The sequence below is a fragment of the Cherax quadricarinatus genome, chromosome 7 (genome assembly GCF_038502225.1).
Source record: "Cherax quadricarinatus isolate ZL_2023a chromosome 7, ASM3850222v1, whole genome shotgun sequence".
Taxonomy (NCBI): domain Eukaryota; kingdom Metazoa; phylum Arthropoda; class Malacostraca; order Decapoda; family Parastacidae; genus Cherax; species Cherax quadricarinatus.
In genome coordinates, this window is record NC_091298.1 from 3,097,430 (window position 1) to 3,111,731 (window position 14,302).

Consider the following 14,302-nt stretch of genomic DNA (forward strand, 5'->3'; position numbering starts at 1 on the left):
CGGCTGGTCAGGTACCGACTTTAGGTGCTTGTCCAGGTGTGGGGATAAACCCAACGAATACCCGGGAGCTGCGGGTACAGTTAGAGAACACTCGACATCCGTGGTCCATGGTTCTTCAACATATTACCAGCAGTTATTAGAAATACTGCTAGAACGAAGATAGCAACTTTGAAGAGGTGGACACCTTTCCCTTTACCAGTGCCAGATCAGTCGGGTTGCGATGACCATGTAAATCTCTTGGTCGTTGACACAAGCAACCTGGTTGACCAGACGATCAGCAAGGAAGCCTGGCCTCAGGCCGAGCTGCGGGGAAAGAAAAGTCTTCGAAACTGGCCACAGGTAGATCAGGGTAGAGGGACAGTGGTGTGTGATAGCGACTGATCTACGTACGAGGGAAGAGGGAGGTTTCTTGCTACCATTGAGGGACTTGGTGCAAGAAAGTGGATCTGTCCTATTTCTCAGGGGTTTTGTGACCCATGGACTTAGCGTTCCCCCTAAATATATAAGTAATTCCTAGTGAGTATAGTGATATGGCGCAGCGGCGTGAGCCAGGTCCCAGACGTGACGTCACAACCAGTGTGGAGGTAGTTGCTACAGTGAGGGAGGGAGGTAACTAGGAATCTGTACTGCCTCCTAGTTACCTTTGGGTCGTGCTGCTACTGCTGTTTAATACTGTACTGTTTCTATAGATTATATATACATATATATATTACATATGATTCATGCGCTTATTACAGGCCTCGGCCACGTTGTATTGATCTAGGTAGTGGAGGAGAGAGGAGACCCAGCGTGTAGGTGGCAGGTGTGGGTGTATGGATATCAGGTTTGGACGACAGTATGGTTGTAGGGTATGTGTGTGTTTATAGGTATGGCGGTTTGGAAGCATCGTAAAGAAACGGATCAATCAAATTATTAACTTTTAGCGATGCAGCCGAAATTTGCCAATTTCCAGAGGAAACTAGACTTAATCCTAGAGGAAAGTGTTAATTCAGCCATGTTATGATGACTATTGTAGGCCTGCGGCCCACTGACAGCGATAACCTATTTAATCAGGTAGTCAACAAGGGTGTCTGACGTCAGGTGGAACTACTATGATACCAGAACCCTCGAAGTTGGTCATAGGTGTATTACAGATTTATTTTATTTACGTCAGTTTACATTTTCAAGAATATAAATTTCTTTCCCGCAGTTTATATTCCTAAGAATGGTTATTGGACAAATAACAGGTAAATTAACTAATTTACCTGTGATTTGTTTCGAGTTATCCTACTCTAGCGGCCCGGCTTGGTACCAAGCCTCCATGTTGATTGCCTGATCAACCAGGCTGTTGGTGTTATCGCCTACGTATCCATCATAACCTGGTTGATCTGGCACACCTCGGAGATAGCGACCCAATTTCCTCTTGAATACTTCCACACTTGTGTAGGCAATATTGTAGATACCAGCTTGTATAACCAGTTGAGCAGTCTTGGGCCAGGAACGTTGACAAAGTGTTCTCTTACTATGCTTTTGGCGCCCCTGCTTTTCACCGGAATATTAAACCTTTACCAATTTTTGTATAGACTCACGAGTTTAGCACCTCACATAAATGCAAATCAATAAATAAGTGAATAAATACCGGCTGTGTTGCGAAAATTGATCACCGGCAGCCCATTATGGTGATATAGCTACTGCCTCGTCCATACAGCTCAAGGCAAAATAGGTTTAAGTCTTAACACCATGTAAACCTGAGAGGGAAAACGTGCCACTAATGAATTCGTGATTGTATAATAGTTATTATAATATTTAAAGGAATGAATCAAACACTAGGCAATACTTGGATATCTTAAATGTAGAAGACACGAAGTAGTTTGACGTGGTCATTCCTTCACCTTTGATAGATCTGTTGCTATTGTTTACTATCTTGTCGGTTTTGTATACCATTAATATAGCATATTCATGGGTAAGCGCCGGAGCCGTAGGGGGACACACAATGACTTGTGGTCGGGAGATAATCAGGTTTAGTCCGAACAAGTTTGTCGCTTCAATTCCTTGGATGAAGATCCCTTCCGCTTCAGTGATGGTATCGTGTACACGTGTTGCCGCAACTTGCAGTGTGGTGCGTGTGATTATTAACGCTATCAGACATCACTCACCCGTGTAGCTACACTGGATGCGTAGAGCTTCATGTAAATACAGGTTAGTTTATTTTAACCTAGCCCCTCTAGGTTGGCACATTATATAGAGGGAACAGCAATACATGAAGTGTTGCTATCCTAGTCCCTCTAGGTTGGCACATTATATAGAGGGAACAGCAATACATGAAGTGTTGCTAACCTAGTCCCTCTATGTTGGCACATTATATAGATGGAACAGCAATACATGAAGTGTTGCTAACCTAGTCCCTCTAGGTTGGCACATTATATAGAGGGAACAGCAATACATGAAGTGTTGCTAACCTAGTCCCTCTATGTTGGCACATTATATAGAGGGAACAGCAATATATGAAGTGTTGCTAACCTAGTCCCTCTAGGTTGGCACATTATATAGAGGGAACAGCAATACATGAAGTGTTGCTAACCTAGTCCCTCTAGGTTGGCACATTATATAGAGGGAACAGCAATACATGAAGTGTTGAAGTGTTGCTAACCTAGTCCCTCTAGGTTGGCACATTATATAGAGGGAACAGCAATATATGAAGTGTTGCTGACCTAGTCCCTCTAGGTTGGCACATTATATAGAGGGAACAGCAATATATGAAGTGTTGCTAACCTAGTCCCTCTAGGTTGGCACATTATATAGAGGGAACAGCAATATATGAAGTGTTGCTAACCTAGTCACTCTAGGTTGGCACATTATATAGAGGGAACAGCAATATATGAAGTGTTGCTGACCTAGTCCCTCTAGGTTGGCACATTATATAGAGGGAACAGCAATATATGAAGTGTTGCTAACCTAGTCCCTCTAGGTTGGCACTTTATATAGAGGGAACAGCAATATATGAAGTGTTGCTAACCTAGTCACTCTAGATGGTTGGCATGTTATTTAGCTGGAACAGCAGTATGTGAAGTGTAATCAGGTCAAGTAGCGAACTTGAAATATATCCCCCTCCCCACTCGAGAGAGGGACTTTGATACTGGTGAAGGGATTTTACTCCAAGGAAGTGGACCTGGTCTTCACTTCTTTAGATTGAATTATTATTGTGTGAGTAAATTACCTTCGTGAGGTTTACAGAGCATTACCTGAATTATTACAGCCAAGTAATTTGGGCGAGATAAGTGGGACTTAAGTCACAGCAGGTCGCTGAACTGTAATTACCTCGATGCCCACTTCTTCACCACTCACAAAAAGCTAGACCTGATATTTAATTACAATATTTAACGTTAATACCAATAATGGTAAATTGTAAAATGTGGACTGTATATGATTAGGCTTACTGAGTACACAAAAGAAATTCGTATTACCACTTACCATTTAATCACTGTAGAGGGATCACACCACAGCACTTGCCTGACACCTAGACCCTACACTGGCCAGCTAGAGATCTAAATGCAAAGAATAATGGTGCACTTCCCTGTGAATAATGTTCGTATCCCTTCTGCCATCCACGTGTAATTCTTGAGGTCCAACAAATTTCCTGTCTCAATTCTTCAGCAGGGAACCTTAACACGGGTTCCTATTACAAATTCAGGCCAAAACCTCCCGATTTGGCTCGGAAGACGCTGGATTATTAGCAGAATTTCCCACGACAACCAGTGTTCACAAATTACAAATGGTGTCTTCTGCTGCGTAGCTCCCCCGGCCGTGCGGCTTCCCCCCCCCCCCCCCGTCACTCGAAATTTCTCGAAGGGTCCAAATAGCATCGCATTTTAATACACAATTATATTATTCATTTATATGTTCTACATTTAGGAAATTATGTAAAAAAAATCCACAGATAGAACCAAAGAAGTGAAGTCCAGCGGATTTAGCGCTTCCCCCATGAGTGTTATAAAAATATGTTTTATATATAGTTTAAGAACACTTGTATGATGATACACGAACAAATTTTCACTCAAACTCTTACAAGTTGGTACAAAGTAATACACAAATAACCCTCACATTGGAGAATGAAACTTTGACGACGTTTCAGTTCGTCTTGGACCATTAACTTGTCACAAAAGCGCTTGTGTGTGACTAGCTAATAGTCCAAGTCGGACCGAAATGTCAAAAGTTTCATTCTCCTATGTGTGGGTTATTGTTCCAGTCATTGTATTGTGCCTTTTCATTCTTTAAGAGAAGAGTAAATTTCCCATGAAACTATAGCCAAGTGTTAATCAGGATTCTTGTCTGCCACCTTCACTATCAGTTGCTGCTCATACAGGAAATATTGTTTTTAACAGAATGGGATACATTAGCAGTGTGCTGCTACCCTTTTTATATAGTTACTCGGTGGAAACAAAAGCTGTTTCCTCATCATATTCCATCACGCAAAATGAGGCTCATAGTGTTAAAATGCATCAGACTGAGCTAGGAGACTTCAGTAAAGCACTGAGGATATCAAGTATTCCCCTAAAGATTCTTTAGCTACCGGAGTTTTCAGTGTTTAATTTTAGCCTAGCTGGAGTTATTATTACATGGGAATAATATTTTAAGGAAGGGAAGGGTTGCCTTCTTGCTGCTGTAGGGCTCTTAATTCATGGAACTGGAACTTTCCTACCCTTCTTCGCGTCAAATCTGATTGCCTCCCATTACCAAGGTGCTGTGTGTCCCGTACAAGTTTAGCGTTTCCCCAAAATATATAGTTATAGATTGGGGTCCCATGCTGGGAGGGTGAATGTTCTGGTTGACTGAGTTTGTGCTTAACGCGTGTTTCTGACGAGAGGTGTGGCAAAGATGATTCTAGTAAGTTATGATAACAGGAGAGAGGTGTGGCAAAGATGATTCCTGCGAGGATAGACCGAGAGCACTAAATTTCACTCAATAGAAAGGTGTGAAATTAGGGAAAATATTATTGAGACCTACAAGTGGAAGATGGATAAACAAAAGGGATATAAATAACAGGCTGATAATATCTAACCAAGACAGGACTTGCAGCAATGGGTTCAGGTTGAAAATTTTTGATTTAGAAAGGATGTATGACAGCAGTGGTTTGGGAATAGAGTTGTGGTTGAGTGGAACAAACTTTCGAGTAGCGTCATTGAAGTGAGAACTTTGGATATCTTTAAAAACAGATTGGATAAGCACATGGGTGGGTGCTGGGTGTGAGCTGGACCTGCTTAGCATGGGCCAGTAGGCCTGCACTGCTTCTCCTTTATGTTCTTTATAAGCTAGGATGCTTCGAGTATTAGCGCAGCAAGGGACTGAGTGGGCTACCTAGATAGCATAAGACGGGAGACAGCAGCAGCAGCACCAGTACGTGGAGCAGCAGTAGCATCAGCACTAACAGTAGCAAGATCATCCTCATCAGCAGCAGCAGCACCACCACCATCTCCACCAACAACAGCAGCAACAGCTTGTGGGAGAGCAGAAGCTGGCGGTGTAGTGTGAGGTCAGCTTCAGTTAGTTCAGGTGACTCACTCCTGGAGAACCGGAAGGAAAGGTGGTAGGGGTCACCTAACTGGCGGTGGGAAGGGCGAAGGTGGTCAGGTTATTGAAGGTGGTTAGGTCATTCGTCAGCAGTTTTGAGTCAGGTCAAGAGTGGAACAAACTCCCAGATAGTGGTCATTGAGACAAGAACTTTGGGTAACTTTAAATATAGGTTGGACGGGTACATGAGTGGGAGTTGAACCTGCCTATTGCAGTGTTCCTTTATTCTTGGGTATATTCTTTGTGAGTCTTGTTTAAGTGTGAGAGAAGTGTGGTTAGGTAGTGTGGCTGGCTTGTCTAGACTGACAGGCGGAGGTGGCGCCAGTAAGCAACCAGCTCAGCCAATAAACACACTGACTCACTCCCTATTTCCTCGCACATTTTTGTCTTTCCATAATGCTGATTAGCAGCAACACTAATTTGCTTATTTTTAACATTTTAATTAAGAGACATTGATTTCCTTATTTATAACCTGCTCATGAATCTCCGTGTGTGATCCCCTCAAGGAAGGTTCCTTGATGTTGGTGAGGGGCTCTTGATTTAGGGAATTGGATCTGTGCTCCAGTTCCCCGAATTAAGCCTGAATGCCTTCCACATTCCCCCCCCTAGGCGCTGTATAATCCTCCGGGTTTAGCGCTTCCCCTTGATTAACATAACATCCGTGTGTGATAATCTATTTGAACTCGAGCTGTTGGTCCAGTCTCAGACTTCTCGATTTGCTGACGAGTTAACTCTGTCATGTACTATTTGAAATCCGTTGTTTTACTCGTCACTATTTCTTTTGCGTTGAATGTTTCCCAATTTCTCTGTAACTTGGGTATTCAAGTTTGTCATTATTGCTGTTTATTTATTGTCTCAAACACGCAAGACGGCAAGTAAATCTTACGCACCTTTACATTCATCATACTCGGCATTTCTAGTTCTTATTTCTGCAATATTTCCATTCCAACTACGAGTCTTGGTGTAAGACTGGTTCGCGGGTGCGATGATCTCTAGAGTCATTAACGTATAAACATATTTTCCCCTTGGTTTCAGTCCTCCTCCTCCCAGTCACAGACCGTGGATGAGGAGCCTAGTCAGTTTAAATGAGAATATTAGTTCTTGTTCATAAAATTTTTAGCAGAGCATAAACCCCATCCCAGTTAGCGCTCTCTTCACAAATAAAATAAAAATTTAATCACATGAATTATATTTACTGAAGTAGGTACGTGGTTTCACAGGGAGATAAACGTAATTTCCTCCCATTCAAAGCGCTGTGAATAATAATAATAATAATAATAATAATATTAATATAACCTACCGGTTTAACGTATGGATATAACAAATAAGGAGAGTATCTCTTCAGAAATCCGTCAGCCATTTCATATTACAACAGCTAGGCCTGAGATCTCACCACGTCTGGTTGGCCTTGCAACTCAGAGCTGTTAACAAGGTCGTAAAGTTGAGTCAGCAGCGAGCTTACCTGTGGTCCAGTCACTGACCTCCCTCATACTATGATCTTCAATAATACAAGTATCTGTGACACTAGACCTCACATCACACTGGCATTCAATTATTTAGCGGAAGTGCGGATAGGAGACAGAAAATGGAAAGACAAGCAAGACTGGATTATAGAAGCTGAGACTAAAAGGATACGAGAAAATTTCTCTAGAATACAGTGAGAGGTAATTAAATGGAATTAAAACATACAGTGTCGAGTCAGTCTGACTTTAGCATACACAGACGCCAGTGACCGACTGAGCCGAATACATTAAGTTAATTAAATGGGCCTACCTGTAGATGGTGCAGTCTTTTCTGAGACCAGGCTTATGGCCTGGTCTCAGGAAAGGCTTAATCGCTGTTTTTCTAGCGGGCCGCATTCCAGCACATTTTTCACAGCTCAATCAGGATGCAAGAACTGTGTGTGTGTGTGTGTGTGTGTGTGTGTGTGTGTGTGTGTGTGTGTGTGTGTGTGTGTGTGTGTGTGTGTGTGTGTGTGTGTGTGTGTGTGTTTGTGTGCATAACACTAGGTGAGGAAATAGTGTTGGCAAACTCTAAGCACGGGTTCTCGGGTATAAAAATTAACGAAGTTAATGAGTGTATGAAACACGCCACGAGTTTAAGGGAAGGTATAGAACTCCATGCGACGTGGTAGTGCAAGTAAACTACATATACAAATTAAAATGCAAATACGGCAGAATTTACGGAGTTGGTAGCATTACACCAGCTGACTGTTGATGAAGAGGCGGTGACCAGGACCGAGATTACTCCACAGAAACTCCTATTGGCGAGTACACAAACACATCATCTGGATATCGACGGAAATTAGACAAAATGCTAGTTAAACGTGTTATTGGTCAAGTTGTGTGTTGTGCTCAGAGGCACTTGTATTTTTCCCCCCGCGGCACACGTGTTTCCTTCACACTATTAATTCACTCCACTTTCTTTACTCCTTTATTTGGCCCAACTTACTTTTACTTAACCATGAACCTCTCCACTTTTTCATACTCGTATTTATAGGTAAGCCTCCCCTTCTATTCCTTCCCTTATTCATGGGAAAAAAACCTCCTCAGAACCCTCTTTTATTTCTGGGTAAGCATCCTCACCGAACGTGTTTATTAGCACATCCGTGTAGCTTAAAAGTAACAAAGTTAGTTTCTCTCTCTCTCTCTCTCTCTCTCTCTCTCTCTCTCTCTCTCTCTCTCTCTCTCTCTCTCTCTCTCTCTCTCTCTCTCTCTCTCTCTCTCATTCTCTCTCTTTCTCTCATTCTCTCTCTCATTCTCTCATTCTCTCATTCTCTCATTCTCTCATTCTCTCATTCTCTCTCTCTCTCTCTCTCTCTCTCTCTCTCTCTCTCTCTCTCTCTCTCTCTCTCTCTCTCTCTCTCTCTCTCTCTCTCTCACTGCAGTATCAGATCTACCTACTACACTTGAGAGATGGTTCGTTGTTAATTTCCGTCACTCCTCCATTACTTGACAATATCAGCAGCAGCGACATTTTCTGGGAACTTTTGATAAATGTCTGGTGCGAATAGTCAAGAGAAGTGTTGGTGCAGATAAGGTAGGTGTGTGTGTTTGTGTGTGTGTATGTGTGTGTGTGTGTGTGTGTGTGTGTGTGTGTGTGTGTGTGTGTGTGTGTGTGTGTGTTTGCACCTGTCTTAATGAAGCCACTCCTGAATTAAAAAAAAAAATGTGCGGAAATTTAGAACGGGCAGATTAATCACGAGGACTGGTTGTACTTCGTGACATTGCTAACACCACCAACAATGAAGTTAAAAGAGCTTCCCTCCCACCTTACACGCACAATAACTACAATATATCGTCTCCAAGAGAGTATAGACTCTCCTTCACAGATGATGGACGTTCTTTGCGGTAATGAAAACCCAGGTGTTAAAGTCATTCAACAGTTATTCTATCATATTTCTTGATGTTACTGAAGGACTTTTTATTACCTCCTGTGCCTCACGTAGTTTATAACAATAATCGTCTTCAGTAGAAAAAGATCTCGGGTGAAGGTGGTAATATATAAATCTTCACTCTCTCTCTCTCTCTCTCTCTCTCTCTCTCTCTCTCTCTCTCTCTCTCTCTCTCTCTCTCTCTCTCTCTCTCTCTCTTTGTCGACTAGTATTTATTATAGTTTGATGCGCAGCGCTGTGTAACCCTTGTGGCTTAGCGCTTCTTTTTGATTATAATAATAATAATATAGTTTGATGCTTCTACATAAATTATGTTATTTAGTAAAAATCCTACGGTCTTGGTGTCTTTAAAGGATATCGCATCCTGAAACCTTGTGTTAAACATATACAGAAAGATGTTGCATTGGCCGTAGCGTAATTTTCATTATACCGAGCCTGCTGCATTGTGTTGTGGGCTCCTGTGGTTGTCCTTATTTTCGTTTCATTGGTTTGTTTTGGTGCTTATGTTGGCTTCCTTGTTTTTATATGTTGGTTTCTTTTGACGCTTGTTTGTTCTGATGCTTGAGTTGTTGTGTTTGTAATCCTGGCATAAGTTCCAGTGTGTTGACTATGGTTGTATTTGCTTTCTTATTTTTTGGTTCATATGATTTTTGTAACATGTGATGCGTGTGACTGTTGTTGCGCAGGCATCCTTCACACTAGGTATTTAATTCAAGAATATCGCCCCAAATATGACGGATATGTTTAGCCGATAAAGAGCAGTGGCCTCACACCATCCTAGACCTGGCGATCACATTGCTGTTCCCATGGAAATGCTCACCTTGTATCGCCTACCACAGTTTCCTATTGCAAGTGTCATTCGAAGTGTATTTAATGTTCCACGTGAGGACGTGCGGTTAGTATGCTTTCTATTTCAAGCTTATCGACTGTATGAAATATGGATTAGTCAATTCTGAATGTATATCCGCTGAGAGATACGCACGTCTATCTACATATACATTGGGATATATAAACCTCTCGGTATATAGACACTGAGATGAATACCTCGGTGTACGTGCTATCTAGTAGGGTAGTGTTTCGCGTAACCTGTGAGAATTTGTAATTAAGTGTACGTCTCACTACTTGTACAATGTGCATGTCAGATTCCGTGTTCAGACTGCACCTTATCAGGGTGTGTATCTGGCTAACTGTTGTGTCTTCATGACTTCCAAGATGTATAATGTGTCCAGGAAGGTCTTGAGTGCAACAGCTGGTGTGGAAGTGTTTATATGTTGACGTGGTTGTCTTAACACTTGTATGTAGCGTGTTCCACATTAACTGCAGTGTTTCTGGTTAAGTGTTGCGTGTTCTCTCGTTAAATGTAGCGTGTTGGGTGGTGTGTGTGTATATGTAGTCAAGTGCCCTGTTCTTTGTACTGTGTGTTGGTTGTGTCATACTTGTTTTTTGGTTCCTGTCTCTTATTGGGGTTTCTGATGCGTCCTCCCTGTTATCCTTCGCTGTTTATACTGTCACCGTTGTTGATGGTTTAAACTCTGTGAAATTATATTGTTCCCCACTAAGATTGATATCCACAAGATTAACAAAGTTCTCATTGTAGCTCGTGTTTCCATTCACCTAGTATAATGCACTCTAATTACGCTTTCTTTAATGTGTTAGTCTAACATGCATGTCTTTCCTTATTTGCTTTTTTTATTCCTCAATATATTCACTAGGTATCATAGTATGATGTCAGGTATTTTTTATTTCTCTGCAAATAAATATATTTTTTACATATTAATCAAATATTATACTCTGTGAAAGTAGACACACATGTGCAACATCTGGATATCTTTATTGTAGACGTTTCGCAATCCAGTGGCTTTATCAATACAAATTCTAGGACATAATTGGAAGACTGTAGAACTATATATAAAAGATGAGGTAATCAGTCCCTCAGCCTTGGAGTTAGTGTTCACAGCATCGTGGTGGAGGAGAACCTGGAGCAAAGGCAAGAAGACTGGCGGTTATATAGGCGTCAGTGGATAAGCACGGGCAGCAAGCAGACGAGGGCATAGTCACTGGTAGGCGGGATTCCCCAGTGGAAGTAGGTCCTTCCCAAAGAGATCGGTTAGTTGCAGCAGCCGTGAAGAAGGTCTTGCAGATGTCCTCTGAACCAAGATTCCATGGTGTTGCAGTGTCTGGATGGCGAAACGTCTACAATAAAGATATCCAGATGTTGCACATGTGTCTCTACTTTCATATTGTCGGTATTTTATACCTTTCTTGCACATTATACTCTGTAAATGGTAAATTCGTTCATTAGTTTTATATTAGTTTTATGTTGGAGTGTGAGCAGGGTAATATTTAGTGAAGGGATTCAGGGAAACCGGTTATTTTCTTATAGTCGGACTTGAGTCCTGGAAATGGGAAGTACAATGCCTGCACTTTAAAGGAGGGGTTTGGGATATTGGCAGTTTGGGGGGATATGTTGTGTATCTTTATACGTATATGCTTCTAAACTGTTGTATTCTGAGCACCTCTGCAAAAGCAGTGATAATGTGTGAGTGTGGTGAAAGTGTTGAATGATGATGAAAGTATTTTCTTTTTGGGGATTTTCTTTCTTTTTTGGATCACCCTGCCTTGGTGGGAGACGACCAACTTGTTGAAAAAAAATATATATATATATATATATATATATATATATATATATATGTGTATATATATATGTGTATATGTATATATATATATATGTGTGTGTGTGTGTGTGTGTGTGTATACCGCGGTCTACTAGTATTTACGTTTAGCTAAAGTCTCCCTGAAATACCTTGCATAAATACAGGCCTATCCATGTAAAAGCCTTTGTATCATATGTATCGTATTGGAAAAATTATTATTAATTATTAATTATTAACTTATTATTATTATTATTATTATTATTATTATTATTATCATTATTATTATACTGTAACTGGTGCAGGTGGTGGTGCTGTTTTTGTTAGAGTAGCTGGTGCTTTTGCTGCTTTTACTGTTTTACTGTTGGTGGTGGTGGTGGTGGTGCTGCTGCTGCTGTTGGTTTTTCTACTGGTGGTGCTGCTGTTAATGCTGCTGCTGTTGCTCTTGCTTTTAAAGGTGTTGCTGATGTTGGTGGTGCTGCTGCTGTTAGTGTTGCCTCTGTTATTACTGAGACTGCTGTTGGTGGTGGTGCTGCTATTTCTGTTTTTTTTCCTTTGGTGTTACTGTTGCTGCTGATGTTTCTTGCGTGTGTTATTGCTGCTGCTTCATATAGTCGGGTGCGTCTTCCTCCAGTGTGCTCACCACGTGTTCTACGATGGTGTTTGTTGGTTAATGACTGGGAGAATGGGGGAGGGTCGGTTAGGTGTCCGGAGTGGTCGTGGGAGTGTTTGGGTGGTCGTGGGAGCGTTTGGATAGTCGCAGGGAATGTTTGAATGGTCGTGGGGGAAATATAGGGGTCGTGGTGGTGTCTGGGGAAGTCGTCGAGTGTGTGGGGGTGTTGGGAGGGAGGGGGTGTATTGGTGGTTGGAAAGGGGGGTGTGGTTGGGGGGGCAGTGTTTTGGTGCGCACCGTGAGCCGGGCTTCATGTTGCATGACTTAGATCAATACTGGCCACCGTAAGGCGTCAGTAGATGCATGATGGCCTCCTGCTCCTCTTTACCTTTTCCCACACCCATGACTCTCACTGTAACACACTTCTCTCTCCCTTCCTTCTGAGTTCACTGCAAGAGGAATGGGAAGAGGAGAATGGGGGAGGAAAGAGGGGTTTGGGGTGGAAACTGCGTGGGAAGGGTTGCGGGTTGAGGTATCCGGGAAGAACAATATGGAGGATGATCCTAGTAACTCAGCATATCTAGCCTAGTGTTTGTCGCCTCCGTCTGCCTACCAGCTGCTACTCTTTCTAATTATAGAAGAAACAGTCTTTCTGCTTTTCCTTTTTTGTGCTTCCGTTTTGACCTGCAATCGATGTTCAGGATGACGGGGTTGCCGGTTTTTGGTAGCAGCGCGAGAATTATGTTTCCTGTCTAGTGCTAAGAATTACTTATTGATTTTCTCTTATTTCACAGCTATCTTAAAATATATCGCCCCCATGTATAGTACATAAGTTTTTTATATTCTCTGTAATAAACGTGTTGACTTTAATTCGACCTGCCATGGGTCAAATGAGTGACGTCATACGACGTCATTCGTTGACTGCTTTACAGTGCACAGACGATGTAGTCTCTAGTTAGGTGAAAGTAATGTATATACACTTGGGTCTGTCGACAATATAGGAGCGTTTCCTTCAGAATGGTTATGTAAATATGTGAATTAAAAGTGTATAGGTTGGTAGTATTGTTGTTGGAAGGGAAGAGTGGAAGTGGAGTGGGCGGGAGGAAGAACGCAGGCGCGGGGGACGAGCGGCCTCCTGGAGCTTCAACCCCGACACTGTCTTTCTGGCGAGTGTTCTGTCTTGCTGTGTGACCCTCACTCCTCAAACATGGGATTTTTGTATTAGTGAAGATGTGGCTCGGCGGCGATGTAGCTTGGGGGCAACGGTATTAGATCCCCAAGCCCTGTATTTGACTTTCCAGGTCGACAGTCCGTTTTGTGGTGGTACTGCTCGCTCCACCGATCAATCAGTCCCTACTGTCTGGAAGCCATCTTGCCTGAGTGTGAGTATACCGCAGCCGCGCCCACTCCCAACACCCCTCACTCCTTCTGTGAAACCTTCCCAAACTCGGCCACTCTTAAACTTTCATTGCCTTGCTCTCTTGTATCTTTGAGGTGCTCTCCAGCGCTAATGGTGTCGCACTCCCACGATGTGACGCACTTCTTTCACCATCTGCTCCAACCAGCTGGTAGCCAAAATACAAACTCACTCATGCCCAGCACAAACATTAGTTCAAGTCATTCACACTCCAAACAATACTATGCCGAGTAAATGATTTTAAAAATCTTCCTGGAAAAGACTTCATCAAGAATTTTTTTTTTTCATGTTAAGACGAAAGTTCCGAGTTATCAATTTCGCCAGACCTTTTATATGACTTACCCAAGAAGAGGGAGGAAAGGGGGTTCCTCGATGCTAGTTAAAGGTTCTTTATCAGAGAACTTGGAGCTACCTTTCCCTGATGACTTAGTTTCCCTAGTGCTATATGACCCTTACGGAATTAGATCTTCTCTAAGTATAATAATAATAATGATATGTGAGCTTGGGAGATTCTATACTCAGAAGCGCCCTTACGGTGGTCTTTCCGTTAGTGGTGGAGTTGGTTCTGAGATTCCACTTAGTGTTGCCACATGAAATTTCCAATAAGAGCTGTGAATTCCAACGTTCTTTAATGCTAGCTTCCCTCAAGGGAAGTTCTTTGATGCTGATGAGAGGCTCTT

At 42.3% G+C, this 14,302-nt stretch overlaps 1 protein-coding gene across 12 annotated transcripts in view; it reads left to right on the forward strand.

Annotated features, from left to right (window-relative positions):
• unc-104 (kinesin family member unc-104) overlaps positions 1-14,302 on the forward strand; it is a 187,863-nt gene that overhangs the window by 16,603 nt on the left and 156,958 nt on the right. For 10 of the 12 annotated variants that reach the window (XM_053773867.2, XM_053773870.2, XM_053773874.2 and 7 more), the window contains exon 1: positions 13,448-13,587. The exons of 1 other annotated variant lie outside the window; for it this stretch is intronic. The gene's annotated coding sequence lies outside the window, so the exon portion shown is untranslated. Of the gene's footprint in view, positions 1-13,377; positions 13,588-14,302 lie in introns of those variants that run through there. One more of the 12 variants, XM_053773873.2, reaches the window with a different exon arrangement.